Genomic DNA, 18,098 nt, shown 5'->3' on the forward strand with positions numbered 1-18,098 from the left:
GACAGCTGGAAAAATTGGAGCTGGGGCTCTGGCTCTGATTTTTGTGCCAGTGTTACACCTAATGCAAAGGGAATGCAGATGATAGATTGAGAGTTATGTATGTTTAGTTCACCAGCCCTGTGCTTACACAGAGGCAAGAATGTAACATTTTTTTGAAGTAATGTCATAATAAACATAACATTTAAAACAACTTTACTGTAGCTAAAAAGTAACACAACAGAACCCAGCAACAAGTTGCTAATAAAACAAGAAAAACACACGCAAAGAATAAAGAGTGAAAGGATAGCTCTAAAATTAGTCAATATAAAGATTCTTTACTAATGTCCTTTAATAATCATTTCTTTGGAAAAGTAGCCCCTACAAGTGTTTTAACACACATAGAATTTTCTGCAAGATAGCTTAGGTCCTTTGGCCACGAGGAGTTTTCAGATCAAAGGTTTTGGGACATTTGTGATTCTAAAAAGAACATTGATAATTTTTCTTGGCTTTTGGTAGTGATTTTATTCATAATGCATAAGAAAAAACAACGTATTGGATGTAATTCTCTGTATTATTTCTCTGTTTGAATGGACCATTTCATTCAAGGTGTTATTTAATATAATTTTGTTCAGATGAAGTGTGTCACCCACAACTGAAATACTGTGTATAAAATGGAGATAATTGAAAGTTTTATTAAGATGCTGTTGAGAGTCTCTGGGGTCCATGCCGATTCAGGCTGTGTTTGCAGGCTTCCACACTCTGTGGCCTTTGACAGGCATGAAGAAAAGCCAGACCAAAACAGTTCTCACAACACAGCCGGTGGTCACAAAGAGCAGCCCATGGAGATGTCTGTCACGGAAAAGAGTGGTCTCTGGAAAAGAACCAAAGAGTAAAAGAGGTGGAAATGGAATTCGAGAAAGAGAGATTGAAAGTAGATGAAATATAATATTTGAACACTTAAAGGTAAAAATTAAATCCTGAAAAACATCAGTAGCTAGAATCATATGGATATATTTCTTTTTCTCTTTTACCTCCAACAGTGTTATCAATAAAAAGAGTTTGGAAGTACAGGTGATCAATCAAACAATTATGTTTTAAAAAATCTTCTAGAACATTCTGGCATCTTAAGAAAAATTGACTTATAAGTCCCAAAGGAGGAATGGAATGTTCCTAGAAACAGTGAACCTACTCTCTCACTCCATTATTTATTGTATTTTTTTTATTTATTTTTCATCTTTAATAAAGCAATATCACATTCTATATATTGATTATCTCATTTGCTGTTTTTTCTAACTGTATTATTGCTATTCATTTGCTTTTATGCCAAAATTATGTTCTTTTTAGGAGGGTCTTTTGATGACTGACTGATAATATTTTTTAGGATATACATTTATTTAAAATATCTACACACATGTCTTGAAGCTTTTTTTCTTAAAGCTTAAAGGACTGTAAACACACACAAACATATATGTACACACACATAAACTCATGAACCCCTAATATGTAAATTCTTTAAACTAGCCTGATTAAGATAAAATCATAAGTGAATATGTAGCTGAGCTTCTATTCTACCATTCTCTCACTGGTTTTTTTCCTGGTTTTCCAAATAAACAGCAGGCCCTAAGGGCTCTTTGAACTCACTAGAGTGTTTAGTTTAGCAATCACTGGTTCATGTAGCTTATCTTTTCCTGGTATTTCTATGTGATTTAATAGTTCCAGCCTGGCCCATGGAATGAAAACTTCTGGGTCTGTTTCTGGAAGCATTGCACTCCCCATTGCCATCTGTGATAAACCAAATAACCTTTCTCTGCCTCAGCTCTTTTCTTATAATCGTGTCTATTTTGCAGCAGTGGAGTGAAACTTGACAAAGCAGTTGCAGTTGTTCACCAGGGAAGCAAAGCCTTCTTCCTAGTCATGCAGGTATGTCTAGTAATTAATTAATGAATAAGTACCAACTTCTCAATGGTGATGTTAATTAAATATCCAACACTAAAGCGGTATTTAATTGTCAAGGGTTTAATAAAACAGATCCGTATTCTATTAGATAGGGATTCTTTTGTTATAAGTAGTAGAATCTGACCCTGGCTAAGATCAGCAACAGAAAGTTTATTGAAAATTAACAGGATTACATCTATCAGAAGGCTTGATGTGGTGGAGGAAATTTTCCAAAGTTGATTGTATTAGTATATATCCTGTCCCACATGTTCTTCTTACAGTGTGATATTGTCTGTAGTCCATTGAGAGGTGGGTGGGTCTACGTTCTTTGCCCTCATGCCTGAATGGACTTCTACAGTACTTCAATCAAAAGAATATGCAGAAATGACACCATATAACATGAAAGGCTGGGTCATCTATAAAAAAAGATGGGGGTTCTGTGTTGATCTCTCTTGGGGCATGGATCTTTGGATCCTTGAGCTGCCATTTAAGAAGTCCAGCCACCCTCTAGCCACCATGCTGGATAAGCCATTTAAAATTGTGAGAAATGCTCACAGGGCCCCATCTGTTCTGCTGACCAGGTGCCAGACATTTGAGCAATTCTTCAAGACCCTGCCTCTGAGCCACAATATTCAAAAAAGAGTCGAAGAGAAACAAGATGCCTCTGCTGAGCTGTCCCTGCTAAAACCTTGCCCCAGAGTGCAGAATCTTGAGAAAAGACAGATTTTGCTATTGCTATTCTTTTAAACCAGTAAGTTGGGGGTGGTTTGTTACACAGCCATAGTAATTGGAACACTTGGGTAGGAAGCAGGAATAAAAGAAGAAAGAATGATTTATAATCCTTTGGATATATACCCAGTAACGGGATTGCTGGGTCAAATGGAATTTCTATTTCTAGGTCATTGAGGAATCGCCACCCTGTCTTCCACAATGGTTGAACTAATTTACACTCCCACCAACAGTGTAAAAGTGTTCCTGTGACACATATACACCATGGAAAATTATGCAGCTATCAAAAACAATGAGTTTGTGTCCTTTGTAGGGACATGGATGAACCTGGAAACCATCATTCTCAGCAAACTGACACGAGAAGAGAAAATCAAACACCGCATGTTCTCACTCATAGGTGGGTGTTGAACAATGAGAACACATGGACACAGGAAGGGGAGCATCACACACTGGGGTCTGTCAGAAGAAAATAGGGGAGGGACAGTGGGGAGTGGAGAGTTGGGGAGAGATAGCCTGGGAAGAAATGCCAGACACAGGTGACAGGGAGGAAGGCAGCAAATCACACTGCCATGTGTATACCTATGCAACAATCTTGCATGTTCTTCATATGTATCCCCGAACCTAAAATGCAATAAAAAATAAATAAAAATACTATTCAAAAAAAAGAAGACAGAGTAAGAAAGTTGAGAACCAAGAACTAGAGAAATACCTCACAGCATTTGTAGTGTTGTGCTGCTGCCGCCAGGATGACTCAATTCAAAATCTCTCTTCAATCCTTGTATCACTTGCTTAAGATTCAAAGTCCTGGACAGCATATCCGCACACCAAGCTGAGACTGTAAATCTAACTCCTACCTGTAACTGAGTGATGCGGGAAAGATTTGGTAGAAAGAGCCCCCAGCAGCTCCAATGACTCCCCAGTAGGAAGGCATGATTTTCTAGCTCCTGGATCTATCACCCCCACTAAGACAATAACATGAAGGGAAAGAAATTCTCGGAAAAGAAATTGGAGTGTCTTTTAGAAGGGCAGATGGATGTCAGAAAGTAAAAACCAGTCAGGGTCCACTCAGAACACATTTTATTCTACTTAAATAAGCAATTTTCTGTAGTAGTAGTATCCTTGAATACAAATGAATTGTAAGTAAAATGTACCATCTTGTCTGCTAATAGTCTTCAAGATAAAATAATTCACTGGAGTTAGAAGATATTAGGCTGCTCTATTTCTTTTTCTTTTTTTAAAAAATGATCTTTAATAATTTAATATTTAGCACCCAGTCTATAAAATATTCACAAACATAAGACAAGAGTATGCAGATTATAAAAATACTTAAAGCTACCTTAAACCTCTTCTAGAACAAAACTGAGGAATAAATAAATAATAAATCAATAAAATACTGAAAAAAATTCCCTTTGCCATTGTTTCTCAAACTCTAGTCCTTTTTCATTGGTATTTAACCTGTTATCAAATGCTGTGGCCCGACACACACAGATACAATTGCCTCAATCATTTCCAATCTAATAAACTGTTTGATTTCTTGAAAATACTAATATTACTCACTGATTGCTGGACTGCATTGCAGGTTTACAGTATTTGATTGAATTGAAAGGCCATTGATCCAGCAGCCTCATGGATAGAAAATGTAAAGAATAATTTTTCTTTATTGTCATTTTTCATTCCGGTTTTAATATGCCTTAGTTATTTAACAGGAGACATTGCTCCTTTTTAAATGATAGTATAAGCAGCAGTGACAAAATGACTCTTCATCATTGAGATTTCTCTATGATATTAAACAAGAGAAATAAAGACATTTTTAAAACCCAGGATGCCTTTTTATTTGTAGAAAAAACAGCTTTAGAAGACTTATGATTTTCCTAAGTATTTCAATCAGATTACATACATTTAGATCAATATGTACTGAAACAGTACATCTTTGCTAAGAAACTTTAATAATGCACATGCATAGAATAGACCTGGTAATAGAACAAAATACAAAGTATTCCTTCCAATATGGGGAGTCTTACATAGTTTCAGACTTTGTTGGGAAAATTAGAAGATATATATATATATCTTCTAATTATATAATCTTTTAAATATATCTTATAATTATATAACTTATATGGATTATGTATCTAACATGTTATACATCCTTATATCTCATATATATATTTGGGAAATTGGGAATTCCAAATTCTGTTTGGAGGTTTTTCTTCTTCTTTTTCTGCTACCTCTGCTTTTATTTTAACAGTTTGATTTGGCTAATGAAATCTGATGAAATCAGGAAAGTGGCTTGAGTGTGGAAAAACAGCATAAGAGTGAAAAGACCAATATCAATAGACAGTCTCTAACTGTTGTTCTCTCAGTATTTTGTAAAAGCAAGATTTCTCAACTCCAGCACTACTGAAAATTCTTTGTTGTAGGAACTGGCCTGTGCATTGTGGGGTATTTGACCCCTACCCACTAGATGACGCCAGTCTTTTTATTAAATTGGAATATATATATATATAATTTTCCATTTAATAATTTTTAGTATACAGTTCAGTCAGTTCAGTGGCATTAAATGCATTTAAATTGTTCTGTAATCATCACCACCAGCCATCTCCAGAATATTTTTATTTTTCCAAACTGAAACTCCATACATGTTAAACAGTAGTTTCCCATTTCCTTCTGCTTGCAGCCCCTGGTAACCACCATTCTCATTTCTGTCAGTATGAATTAGACTACTCTAGGTACCTCATGTAAGTGAAATCATACAATATTTGTCTTTTTGTGACTGGTTTATTTCACTGAGCATATTGTTTTCAAGGTTTATTCATGTTACAGAATGTGTCAAAACTTCCTTTTAATAGATGAATAATTTTCCATTGTATGTATATACCATATTTTGTTTATTCATTCTGACAATGGACACTTGAGTTGCTTTCACTTTTTGGTTATTGTGAAAAATACGGCTATGAACATGGGTATACAAATATCTGCTTGAATTCCTACATCAATTCCCTTGGGTATTTACCTAGAAGTGAAATTGCTGAATGATACGGTAATTCCCTGTTTTCTCCTTTGAGGCATGTAACTCTGTCTTGACAACAAAGAATATCTCCAGACACTGCCAAATGTACTCTTGGGGTCAAAATGGCTCCTAATTAAGAACCAGTTGTCCAGGTAACAAACTTTTTTGAAAAATGGTGTTACCACAGAGCTGAATCCTGGATTTTTGGTTTAGAAGAGACATTTGAGGATTTGAGTGAATCATCTCCACCTGCTCTGTGAGGCTTGTATTTGACCACCAGAAGTGTTTGGGAAATCAATCACCTGTAGGGTTACCTCAATCTCGTCCCATCAATTCTTTGTTTCTTAATCTCTTTTAGTCTACTGGTTCACTCCTATCAGGCTACAAATGTTTGTGCCTCTGTATCTTCTACCTTCTAGTCACCAACAGACATCTTATCATGCTAATCTATGAAACTTCAACTCCCAATAATGGATTCTTCAATTAATTAACATCTGAAACTGCTTTATATATAGTCACCTAGATTTAATTATGCACTTTGGTTTATCTTTTTGCTTGACATAGTCATAGCAGGACAAGTTTAGGAGTCATGTCTCCTAGATTTGAGTCCTGGTTCTACCACGTGTTAGCTATATGAACTTACATGATTACTTAAACTCAGGTTGTCTGATAGAACTTTCTGTGAAGCTGTTCTATGTTTTACAATTTGAACTGAACAATGTAGTAGCTGCTGTTGAGCACCTGGAATTGGCCTGTGTAACTCAGAGACTAAATTTTAAATTGTATTTTAATTAAATTAAAATGTTAGTAGCCGTATGTGATGATATGGTTTGGCTGTGCTACCACCTGAGTCTCATCTTGAATTGTAGTTCCCATAATCCTCATATGTTGTGGGAGAGACCTTGAGGGAGGCGATTAGATTGTGGGGATGGTTCTCCTATGCTCTTCTTGTGATAGCGAGTGAGTTCTCACGAGATCTGATGGTTTTATGAAGAGCATTTCTTCCCTTCACTTGGCATTTCTCCTTCCTGCCACTATGTGAAGAATGACATGTTTGCTTCCCCTTCCACCATGATTACAAGTTTCCTGAGGCCTCCCCAGCCATGCAGAACTGTGAGTCAATTAAACCTCTTTCCTTTATAAATTACCCAGTCTTGAGCAGTTCTTTATAGCAGTGTGAAGATGAACTAATACATGTGGCTAATGGTTACTTTTTGGATGGTGTATATCTAAGAATCATATTTCTCATCTATAAAATAATGACAATGATAATATTTGCTTCCAGGGATAGTTTGAGAATTAAATGAGATAATGTATGTAAACTACTCAGTTTAGTGCTTGGCACAGCAAAAGAACCTGGTAAATATCAGCAATATATTTACCTAGCTTTATAGGCAACATGCTTCACCACTCTGAAACTCAGTTGTTGCTTTTGTTTTTTAATCTAGTAATATCTAAAATCCTCTGAGTACTGATGTATTGGAATTAGGTCTTCCATAAGATTCATGTGTAAGATGCATAATAAGCGTTCGATAATGAGGATCACAGGACAGCTTTTGCTTAGGGGATGGATTTTTAAATCTTATTTGCCCTAAATTTCAAAGCTCTTGGAGTTATGAAAGCTTAAATGTCTAAGACAATAAAAGAAAAATGCAGGGTGAAAAAAAGAAACTTTGAGTAAACTAAAAATATTATTTGTTGAATTGATTTTGTTGTGTGTTAAAGTTTCTGGTATTCTAGTCTCACTGTATCCAATAGCCTGCCTCTTTCCCTTAAGAAAAATGAGAGTTGCCGGGCATGGTGGCTCAAGCCTGTAATCCCAGCACTTTGGGAGGCTGAGGCGGGTGGATCACGAGGTCAAGAGATCGAGACCATCCTGGTCAACAACGTGAAACCCCGTCTCTACTAAAAATACAAAAAAATTAGCTAGGCATGGTGGCACGTGCCTGTAATCCCAGCTACTCAGGAGGCTGAGGCAGGAGAATTGCCTGAACCCAGGAGGCGGAGGTTGTGGTGAGCCGAGATCGCGCCATTGCACTCCAGCCTGGGTAACAAGAGTAAAACTCCATCTCAAAAAAAAAAAAAAAAAAAAAAAAGAGAGTTGCCATGAACTGAGTGCCTACGATATGCATAGTACTGTCCTGGTTATTACCGCTTATTCTACAAGTTTGCAAAGAAGGTATTGTTATCCCTATTGTGAAAGTTGGGAAACTGAGTCTTGGGAAAATTAAATGAGTTGCCCAAGGTCACAAGACTAAAAGTGGAACCGTGTCTTACCTGGTGCTAAAGCTTGCCATCTGCCCACTACAGAACACTACACCTCTGTAGGTGAGTATATTGAAACTGTAATAGCTGCCCAATCATTATATGATCCAATTAGCTTATACATTTGGCTTCATCTGAATCCATATAATTAATTTTTCTGAGTTCTTTCCAAACCTGTTGTCAAGTACTATAATGTGTTTATTTGTATATTTGAGGAAGTTCTACTGTAAAGGATAGAAAACAAATTACTAAGATATAGCTCACTTTTATAGCTAACATTCGTTGACAATTAATCAAAACTAAGATCTAAGTGCTTCACCTGGAATATCACTTTTAGTCCTTTTAATCCATTCCTACACATGCTATTTTTACATTCATTTCATTGCCAAGCAAACTGGGACACAGAGGACTAATATTTTAACTCAGATTACCCAACTGCAATCAGGATTTGGACCCAATACTGTGTCACCGGCATCTAAGCTAAAAACTACTACACCATGCTACCCGCTGGTAGTACTAACACGAGGCTTGAGCAGGTCTGTATTTGTGTGTCTGCATTGGGCATACAGATTTCTTTAGCAGCATCCTTATCATAACCTGTCGTACTCTTTTTATTGCCTCCCTTGTAATATTCCCATTGCATTCCTCTCCTTCTGTAGTTGACTTTTTATTCCAGTCTCTTCTATCTTCTGCCAATTTCACTACTGGGTAACATTAGAAAGTATGTGTCAAAAAAAGAAACTCTTTATTTACCAGAATAATGAATTTTCAGAGCACTTGGCATAAAAAACAATTTCATGAATTAAATAAGTAAACAAGTCCAAATCTCAGTTACTTCTTTATTTTGCCACTATAGTTTGAAATGGTAAAGAACAGCTATGTTGTACTGAAGCACCTGCAATATTTTATGTTCTGTTAAGAGAGTTTGGTTCCAAAAGAAAATCTATGTAACTTTTTGCTTTTAGAAAAACTGCAATTCTCAGGACTACAATATTTAAGGATATTAATAAGAAATATCCAAGGGAAACACTAATCATTTGAGGGGAAAATATATTTTCTATGTCAAGCAAAAGATATTCCAGTGTTGTAAGTGGGCCAAATTATGAGAATTATTCATAGACCTTTTTTTTATAGCACTTACCAGAGCAGTTAGGATAATCTATGCCCTATTGCATCATAAGATAGGTTCAGGATTTGGCATTTAAGTATGATACATGCTAAATTGAAAATATGCACTTGTTAAAAAAAGAGAGTAAGAGGATTCAATGCGTAGTTTCTCACCTGTCAGGGGTTATCGGAAGCTGTAATTCAGGAAAAAATGAAAGGAGAAGATATAGGTTGCCCAATAGATTAACACTGCTTAGTGAACTTTCAACCACTGTCAGTGGGGTTTTTACCGACAGGCAAAGAAGTGATATGCTTTGATGATGGCAATCATGGGATCCACCATAAAGGTATTAGAACAGTCCTAGAATGTATACAGGTCACTGATATATATGCAAAAAGAAATCCCAAAGAGCTAACCTTAATCAATAGTTTCTATTCTTTCAATACTGCCAGCCCAGAAATAATGTTACATGCTGAACAACATCATTTTTAATTTCATCTGAAAATTTACATTTATCTTAACAAACTGCTTTGGGGACACACTCTGAGGTTCTACAGACTATAAGTCTCCATGTTTCTGTAAACTATATGCTTTCATCAGGGAGGAAATTATATATAATAGGCAATATGAATGATATGTGTATCTGATGTCAACCTTGCAAGAAATGTGTTGATTCTAATAGAATCATATGAAATTTCAATATTTGACTGTTTTTGATCTACAAAATGTCAATTTCATGTGGTTCAATCTAATATTTTAAGGTGTGAGTAAATCACAATGCAAAAATGTTATTTTTGGACTTCTAACAGTAACTGGAATTGCACTGGAATTTGTTCAAGCTTGAAGCTATGATGATTTAAATATTTTTTATTTCAAAGTGATGGACTGATTGTATTTCAAAGTGATGGACTGAAAAATAAATAGAAATTTAAAGTATACTCTGACATTCTTATTCTTCTTCTTTTTTTTTTTTTTTTTTTTTTTTTTTTGAGAAGGAGTTTTGCTCTTGTTACCCAGGCTGGAGTGCAATGGTGCGATCTCGGCTCACTGCAACCTCCGCCTCCTGGGTTCAGGCAATTCTCCTGCCTCAGCCTCCTGAGTAGCTGGGATTACAGGCACGTGCCACCATGCCCAGCTAATTTTTTGTATTTTTAGTAGAAACGGGGTTTCACCATGTTGACCAGGATGGTCTCGATCTCTTGACCTCGTGATCCACCCGCCTCGGCCTCCCAAAGTGCTGGGATTACAGGCGTGAGCCACCGCGCCCGGCCGACATTCTTAAGTATTATATCAAATTTGTTCAATACAGCAGACACTTTCAAAATTATCAGAAAAACAAACAAATCATACATAGATAATGCAAAACATCTAATGATTAGATCGAGTATTTTCGATGTTAGTCTGAATTGTTATTATGGTAAAGAAGAGCACAGGCGGCTTTTTCTTTTTAGAAACTCTATAGCCATACAAAGGCTCCGTGCCTGTGTAATAACAGGGAAATGAACGCAGGAAGCAAAAAGGCTGCTGACACCAGGTAACGTTTAAAATCCTGATTCCTTGATTTAGAAACCTGGAATTCACTCTATCTTTTAACCTGTATAGAGACCTTTCCAAGAGTGAAAATAAAATGACTCATTAAAACTACAAAAACAAAGATCAGCTAGTTCCCAGAAATTATAATTAGTAAATTATTCCCTCCCCATTTTTTATTTTGAAATATTTCAAAACTGCAGAAAAGTTGTAAAACAATGCAATAATTATTCACATACTTCTCACCTAGATTCACCAAAGTACTAACCAATTGTTAGTACTAACCAATTGATAGTCATCTCTCTCTCTCTCTCTCTCTCTCTCTCTATATATATATATATATATATATACATATATATATATATATTTCAATTCTGACATTCATAAATAAGCAAAGTTATATTTTAAGGTTTTTCAATACTCTTCAAGTCAGGTGTGAATCTCTCGCTGGCCACCAGGTTAACCAATATGTCAAAGATTCATAGAAAGATTCTGTCGTTGGAAAGTACCCAGTTATCTCAGGAACTTACTCCTAATCTAGCCCATTCCATACCGCAGAGTTCTAAAGTTCTTTCTTTCAAGAAAGAGGAAGCACCGATGGTAATTTTATTGTTTATCCACAGGGCATGTAGGTGACAGTGATATATTCACTTGGTACCCTCAGTAACAAAACAAAGCTCCAAAAAATCAATTTGAAGGGGGAAGGGATTACATTATCTTCCTCCTATCAAGGCAGGGTCTACATTTCACAGCAAAACCCTTTAGGGAATTTGTGTGTTCTTCTCACCTTATCTTGTGCCTCTTCCGAAATAACCTGCTAATTGATTTCCTTGCGTCCCGTTTGCCCCTGCACTCTCTAACTTATCTTGCACACAGCTGCCAGCGCAACCTTTAGTAGGAAATCCTCCTTCAATCCTGTCATTCTTCTGACCAGAAACGTTTGTCAGTGTCCTTTGTCAAGCAGAATAGATTTCCAACTTCTTAGTCTAGGATTGATATTCAGCTGGTATGACTTAGTATGGTTATAACAGTTTATACAATATTGAAATACTTCCATACCACTTGATAAAGAGAAATACTTAACTTACTGTCTCTATAAATGACCTAAGGATCTAGCCCAGCAGCAGCTACGACAAATAGTAATGCGGCTTGGAAATGGTGTCGACATGAAGGTGGATGATCAGTGGTGATTGCTTGGTAGGCAAAGGTAATGGAGATGCTGCCAGTGGTGGTGGCCTGAGCAGATCCTGACAGCTCCAAATCAAGCTATCAACTTTATTTTAGGTCTTGCCTTCAGACTAGACCTAAATATATCCAGTCTGTCAAAAAGAAGTAAATAAACCTGGGTGTGGTGGCTCATGTCTGCAATCCTAGCACTTTGAGAGGCTGAAGCGGGAGATCACTTGAGGCCAGGAGTTCGAGACCAGCCTGGTCAATATGGTGAAATCCTGTCTCTATGAAAATTAAATTACAAAATTAGCTGGGCATAGTGGTATGCACCTTTAGTCCCAGCTATGTGGGAGGCTGAGGCAGGAGAATTTCTTGAACCAGGAGGCAGAGGTTGCAGTGAGCCAAGGTTGTGCCACTACACTCCAACCTGGGCAACAGGACTCCGTCTCAAAAAACAAAACAAAACAAAACAAAACAAAAAACACAAAGTAAATATATAAGAAATATGCCCATGTCTCACCAGTAGCACTGGTATACTCTAGTCCAGGCCACCATCAGCTCAGCCTGCACATTGGAGATCCTCCTCCTCCACTGGCTAGCCAGGGTGACCTTAATGCTTAAATCAAAACACACCAGGACACTGCTGAAAGCAGCAGCTCCTTGAGCACAGTGGATGAATATTCACACTCCCAATCATGGTCTACAATGCCATATGGCCCCTGCCTCCTCTCTGTGTTCATCTTCTTCTTCTCTTCCCTTACTCTAGTCACACTGGCTTCATTTCCATCCATCAATTATGCCAAACTTGCAGCCCTCTTGGGAACTTTAGTATCTAGTCTCCCTTCCACCTGGAATAAATGTCATAAGTCTCCTTCATGGTTGCCTCCTTCTCATAAGTCAAGTCTCTATTCAAAGTCAGTTCTTCGCAGAGGCCTTTCTTGACCAGCCTAGTCTCTCTCTACCCCATGACCTTATTTTCTTTATTATATCACAGGCTTATTTTCTATCTTCCTTCACTGGATCCTAAACTTCTAGGAGGCAGGGTTATCTGTTTTGTTCATTGCTTTACCCAAACACAAAGAACAGTGACTGGCCTAACACCTAACATGTTTGTTGACTGACTGAATGACAAAAGCACTGAGCATAGTACCTGGCACTTGTAACTAAGTACGTTAGTTATTTTGTCATCACAGTATTCTATGTAGTTATATGTCTGTTAGCCTCTCCTGATCTTTTGGCTTTACCTCGCTTACATTTATATCCCAGCACCAGCAGAGTGCTTGGCACTAAACTGATTTTGTCTAATCCAATTTTTTATTATAATAAATTATAATCAACCTGTTATAGACCTTGGACAGAGACTTCTTGGAGTAGCTTTATTCTTTTCTTTCTCTTAGTTTTGACTTTGGGAGTAGAAAGAATCAGATTCCTTATAAAGATTTGTCATAAATTTCTCAAGTTATGCATGTTGCCTGTAAAGCAAATGTTATAAACTGGCAGCCCGGAGGTTCAATATAGTGCTGGATGTTATTTGTTTTGCTCAGTGGTGGATTAAAGTTTTTTGAAGGTACATTTAAAAATCAAAAGAGTTTTTCTTAGAAAAAAGAAAATCCTATTTCAGGTTTTTATTTTAAAGGAAGGTCTGGACACAGCAAACTCAATTTCGTGCAACAATTGGCTAGAGCTGAGTTACAGTTGCTCACTTCAACCTGGGTATGAGCCCCTGGGGCTGCCCTAGTTACCACCTATCCTTTCTGATTCATTTGTCATCTGCCTGGATCCCAGGAAGAACTCGAGTTTGTGATTTCTATTGTAAAGGAAGTTTCCATAAGGGGTACAATGTTTTTTTTACACTTTGCTGTGTGGAATTAGAATTTTCCCAGCTTTTTCAATCCAGGATCCTGGTTTTATTTGATAGGATAGGAGTTAAAGAAGAAAATTTCGAAAAATACACTAGATTAGTTATGAGATGGAAATGAGCAGTTAGGAAAGGAGCAAATTCAGGTTTTATGGGAAAAGAAGCTTATACAATTTTTTTTTAAGGACACATAATTGTAAATTTTTTTAAAAAAATTGCTAGTATCTTTCCCAGGGCCTTAGAAGAGGCTGGAGCAAGAGAGGTGCCCTGAGGCTTATGAATTATTAGCTCTATTGTAAGTCCACCCCTCACTGGAGTGAGAAGAGAGGTGGAAAGCTTTATAAGCAATCATTTAGACATTAACATCTGTTCTGACTACAACGTCCAGCGCGAAACTGAAGAACCGACAAAGTGCAATACAGTTGATAGAGACTGAAGCGTAGGCTTTGTGCCAAAGCATATGTTTATTTTTTTCTTCATTATCTACTTTATGCTGGATATAATCCTCTTCTTGGATCTAAGATTCTTAAATCCTCTACAGTCTGTTTCCCAGGATCTTATGTCAGATGCCTTTGGCCAATAGGAGCCACTGGCTGGAGATGGGAGGGTGGGATGAGTTTTCACCCAGACCTCTCTGTCTGGGTGGCATCTTCATAAGCAGCTGCGTCTCCTCCTGTCTGTAGCTTTTACTGGATAAACCCTTTATGAATCTAACTTCCAAAAGGAGACATTAGCCCCCTGGGCTTTGTTTATGGGTCCCTTCCCTTTGTCTCTCCAGCAGAGTGGTAGTACACATTTCTGTTTGTTGTTAATCTCTGGGTTACTCCACTATTCCCCTTTGGCTTTTCTGTGCCTCCGTCAGCAGACAAGTAAAATGTAATCAATCCCCTGTAATCAATTTCCTGCATTAAAATACACTTCTTTTAAATACTAAGGGTGGATTCTTTTTCTTTTTTTTTCTATTGGACTCTCATGCATTGATTGGTATTGGGACAATTTTGTCTAGCTTTATTCATACATTGTACTGATGCTTAATTCTATGATCTTACAATTCTTATTTAAAACTGTCATTTTTCATACGGAGTCTTCATATTTTTGCCACTGTGTTCTTTACTTCATGAAGTTGGCTTTGGTTGGCTTGTTTGATTATTTAAAAGTATCTTTGAATTACCCATATTATGACAAACTTGGGTTGTATAAAAGTGACTTTCTTGTACAGATACGCATAGAGCAACCCTTATAAATGAAATAATGAAATACTAAAGTATGTCCCAAACACTATTTTTATAAAGTATGTGAACTTGGTATGGATCTAATATAAAAACATATATTAGAGGATGATATAAGTAATCCTCAATTGTATAAACTTTTTTTATTATAGAAAATTTCAAACATATACAAAGTAAGTAGAATTGCATAATGAATTCCTAGATTACTAACATCACCAGCTTCAACAATGATCAGTACTCTGTTCTTATATTATCTACACCTCCATCCAATCCCTACTTCCCCACTGAAATATTTTAATTCCTATAGTTTTTTATAGTAAAATTTTACACATGAAAATATAAATATATATACACATATATGTATATATATGTGTATATACATATATGTGTGTGTGTGTATATATATATATATATATATAGATATATATATATATATATTTTTTTTTAAATAAAGACAAGGTGTCTTTCTGTCACCCAGGTTAGAGGGGACTGGTGCAATCATAGCTCGCTGTAACCTCGAACAACTGACCTCAAAAGATCCTCCCACCTCTGGCTCTCAAAGTGCTGGGATCTGAGCCACCACATCCAGCCTAAAATAGACAAATTTTAGTTGTACAAATTTGACTGATGGATGTCCCTAGGTAACCTTATCTTTAACATAATATAGAGTTTTCAATCTCCTAAGAAGGTTGCCTCCTGTGCCTCCCCCTACCAGGCAATTCTTGTCCTATCCCTGAAGGAAACACATTTCTGGTATTTTTTAACTCTTGTATTAGTTTTGCCTCTTTTATAATATAGGCAAACATAAATATATACACTATGTAAGGGAAATCAGAAATATGTACACTTTTGTGTCTGGCTTTATTTGGTCAGCATATCTGTGATATTTATTTATGTTGTGTGTATTAACAATTCACTCCTGTTGGAATTGCATTGTATAGATATATTGAAATTTCTCCAGTTTGCAGACTTGGGAAGTTTCCTTGTTTTGTGTCCTTTGAATAAATTTTTAGTGTATGTTCTTATACATGTTTTTGTTTCGTTTTGTTTTGTTTTTTGGTGATCATATGTTTTCATGTCTCTTGGATAAGTAGGAGTAGAATTATTGAGTCAAGGAGAGATATTTAACTTCATACTAAACAACTAAAACTTTTTTTTTTTTTTTTTTTTTTTTTTTTTGAGACGGAGTTTTGCTCTTGTTACCTAGGCTGGAGTGCAATGGCGCGATCTCAGCTCACCACAACCTCCGCCTTCTGGGTTCAGGCAATTCTCCTGCCTCAGCCTCCTGGGTAGCTGGGATTACAGGCACGCGCCACCATGCCCAGCTAATTTTTTGTATTTTTAGTAGAGACGGGGTTTCACGATGTTGACCAGGATGGTCTCCATCTCTTGACCTCGTCATCCACCCGCCTCAGCCTCCCAAAGTGCTGGGATTACAGGCTTGAGCCACCGTGCCCAGCTCAACTAAAATTTTTTTATAGGTGAAGGGCCTTTTTACTTTCTCATCATCAATATATATGAGAGTTCCAGTCATGTCAGAATGTTGCAAATACTTGGTATTCTCACACTCTTTGTATTTTGCCATTCTAATGGGTGTGGAGTGGCACCTCATTGTGATTTTAATTTGCATATCTCTAAGAAGTAATGGTATTTCGTAACTTTTTCATGTGCTTCACTCTTTGAATTGTCTCTTGAAACTTTTTGTCCAATTTTTCAATTGAGTTGTTTGTCTTTCATTATTGGGTGGATGTAGAATTTCTTTATATATATTCAGAACATATATCTTATAAATGTATTCTTGATATCTGCGACTTGCCTGTATTTTATTTTATTTTGTTTTATTTTGAAGCAGCTCTCACTCTGTCACCCAGGCTGGCGTGCAGTGGCACAATCATGACTCAGCTCACTGTAGGCTTGACCTCCTCTGAAACTTTGGTGATTCTCCAACCTCAGCCTCCTGAGTAGCTGGGACTACAGGTGCATGCCACCATGCCTCCCAGCTAGTTGTTTTGTATTTTTTGTAGAGACAGGGTTTTGCCATGTTGCCCAGGCTGGTCTTGAATTCCTGGACTCAAGTGATTGGCCCTCTTCAGCCTCCCAGAGTGCTGGGATTACAAGTCACCACACCCTGAACTGTTTATTTTAAATAGTGAAATTGGAATTTGAATAGCAACGACTTTTTGATGTAGTTTAATTTATTCATAATTTCTTTTGCAGATATTGCTTTATGTCTCCTGGCTAATAAATCTTTCTCTACTCCCAAATTATAGTCTCTCATATTTTATTCCTAAAGCTTTGTAGTTTTATTTTTACATTTTTATCTATAACCTAGCCCAAATTAATTTTCATGTATGGTATGAGATAATTATTGTGGTTTATTCTTTTCCATACGTACACCAGTTGTTCCAGAACAAGTTATCAAAAGGTTTTTCTTTCTTCATAGAATTGTTTTGGAGCTTTTATCAAAAAATAACTGATTGCATAAGTGTGGACTTATTGCTGGACTCTCTAGTCTGTTCCATTATCTATTTGTCTGTCCTTATCCAATATGACAAGACTGCAGTCTTTATCACTGAAGGTTTAATGTAATTGTTTAGTATAGGTCCTTCACTTGTATTCTTTTTTCAAAACTGATTTGACTATTATAAATCTTTTGCATTTTCAAATACATTTAGTATCAGTTTATGAATTTCTATAAAAATGCCTGATGAGATCATAAAAGGGACTGTGTTGAATCTACATATTATGTTGGGAAAATTTGCATCTTAATGCTATTGATCCTACAAATTCATGAACATAGCATATCTCTCCATTTATTTAGTACTTCTTTAATGTTTTGGTTTTCACTGTAGAAGTTTTTGAATCTTTATAAACTTGATTCTTAATTTATATGTTTTTTGCCATACTAAAAAATTTCTTTTTCAAATATTTGTTGTCACAATAGAGATATTCATTTGTTTTTAAAAAAACTGACTTTATATCTGAGAACTTGCTAAAGTCACTTATTAGTTCTATTAAATTGTTTTCACATAAATAATTATGTCATCTGCCTATAGAGACAGTTTTATTCTTCCTTTCCTTTATTCCTATACTGCTATGTTAAATAAAAGAGTGAAAGGAGATTTTCTTTTTTATTTTTATTTTTATTTTTAATTTTAGGGGAGAAAGCATTAACTGTGACTTTTTCACAGATATACTATATCAGATTGAAGAAGTTTAAAAAAAATTTTTTTTCCTATTAAAAAAATTCTCTCTGTTCCTTAGACTGAAGTGCAGTGGTGTGATCAT

General features: G+C 36.3%; 1 long non-coding RNA gene across 1 annotated transcript in view; it reads left to right on the top strand.

Moving 5' to 3' along the window:
* LOC141584873 (uncharacterized) overlaps positions 1–18,098 on the top strand; it is a 50,591-nt gene that overhangs the window by 11,484 nt on the left and 21,009 nt on the right. Inside the window, exon 3 of the long non-coding RNA XR_012518131.1 lies at positions 1,827–1,899. This is a non-coding gene — a long non-coding RNA (uncharacterized LOC141584873). The remainder of the gene's footprint in view (positions 1–1,826; positions 1,900–18,098) is intronic.

The sequence above is a fragment of the Saimiri boliviensis genome, chromosome 6 (genome assembly GCF_048565385.1).
Source record: "Saimiri boliviensis isolate mSaiBol1 chromosome 6, mSaiBol1.pri, whole genome shotgun sequence".
In the NCBI taxonomy this organism is placed as follows: Eukaryota; Metazoa; Chordata; class Mammalia; order Primates; family Cebidae; genus Saimiri; species Saimiri boliviensis.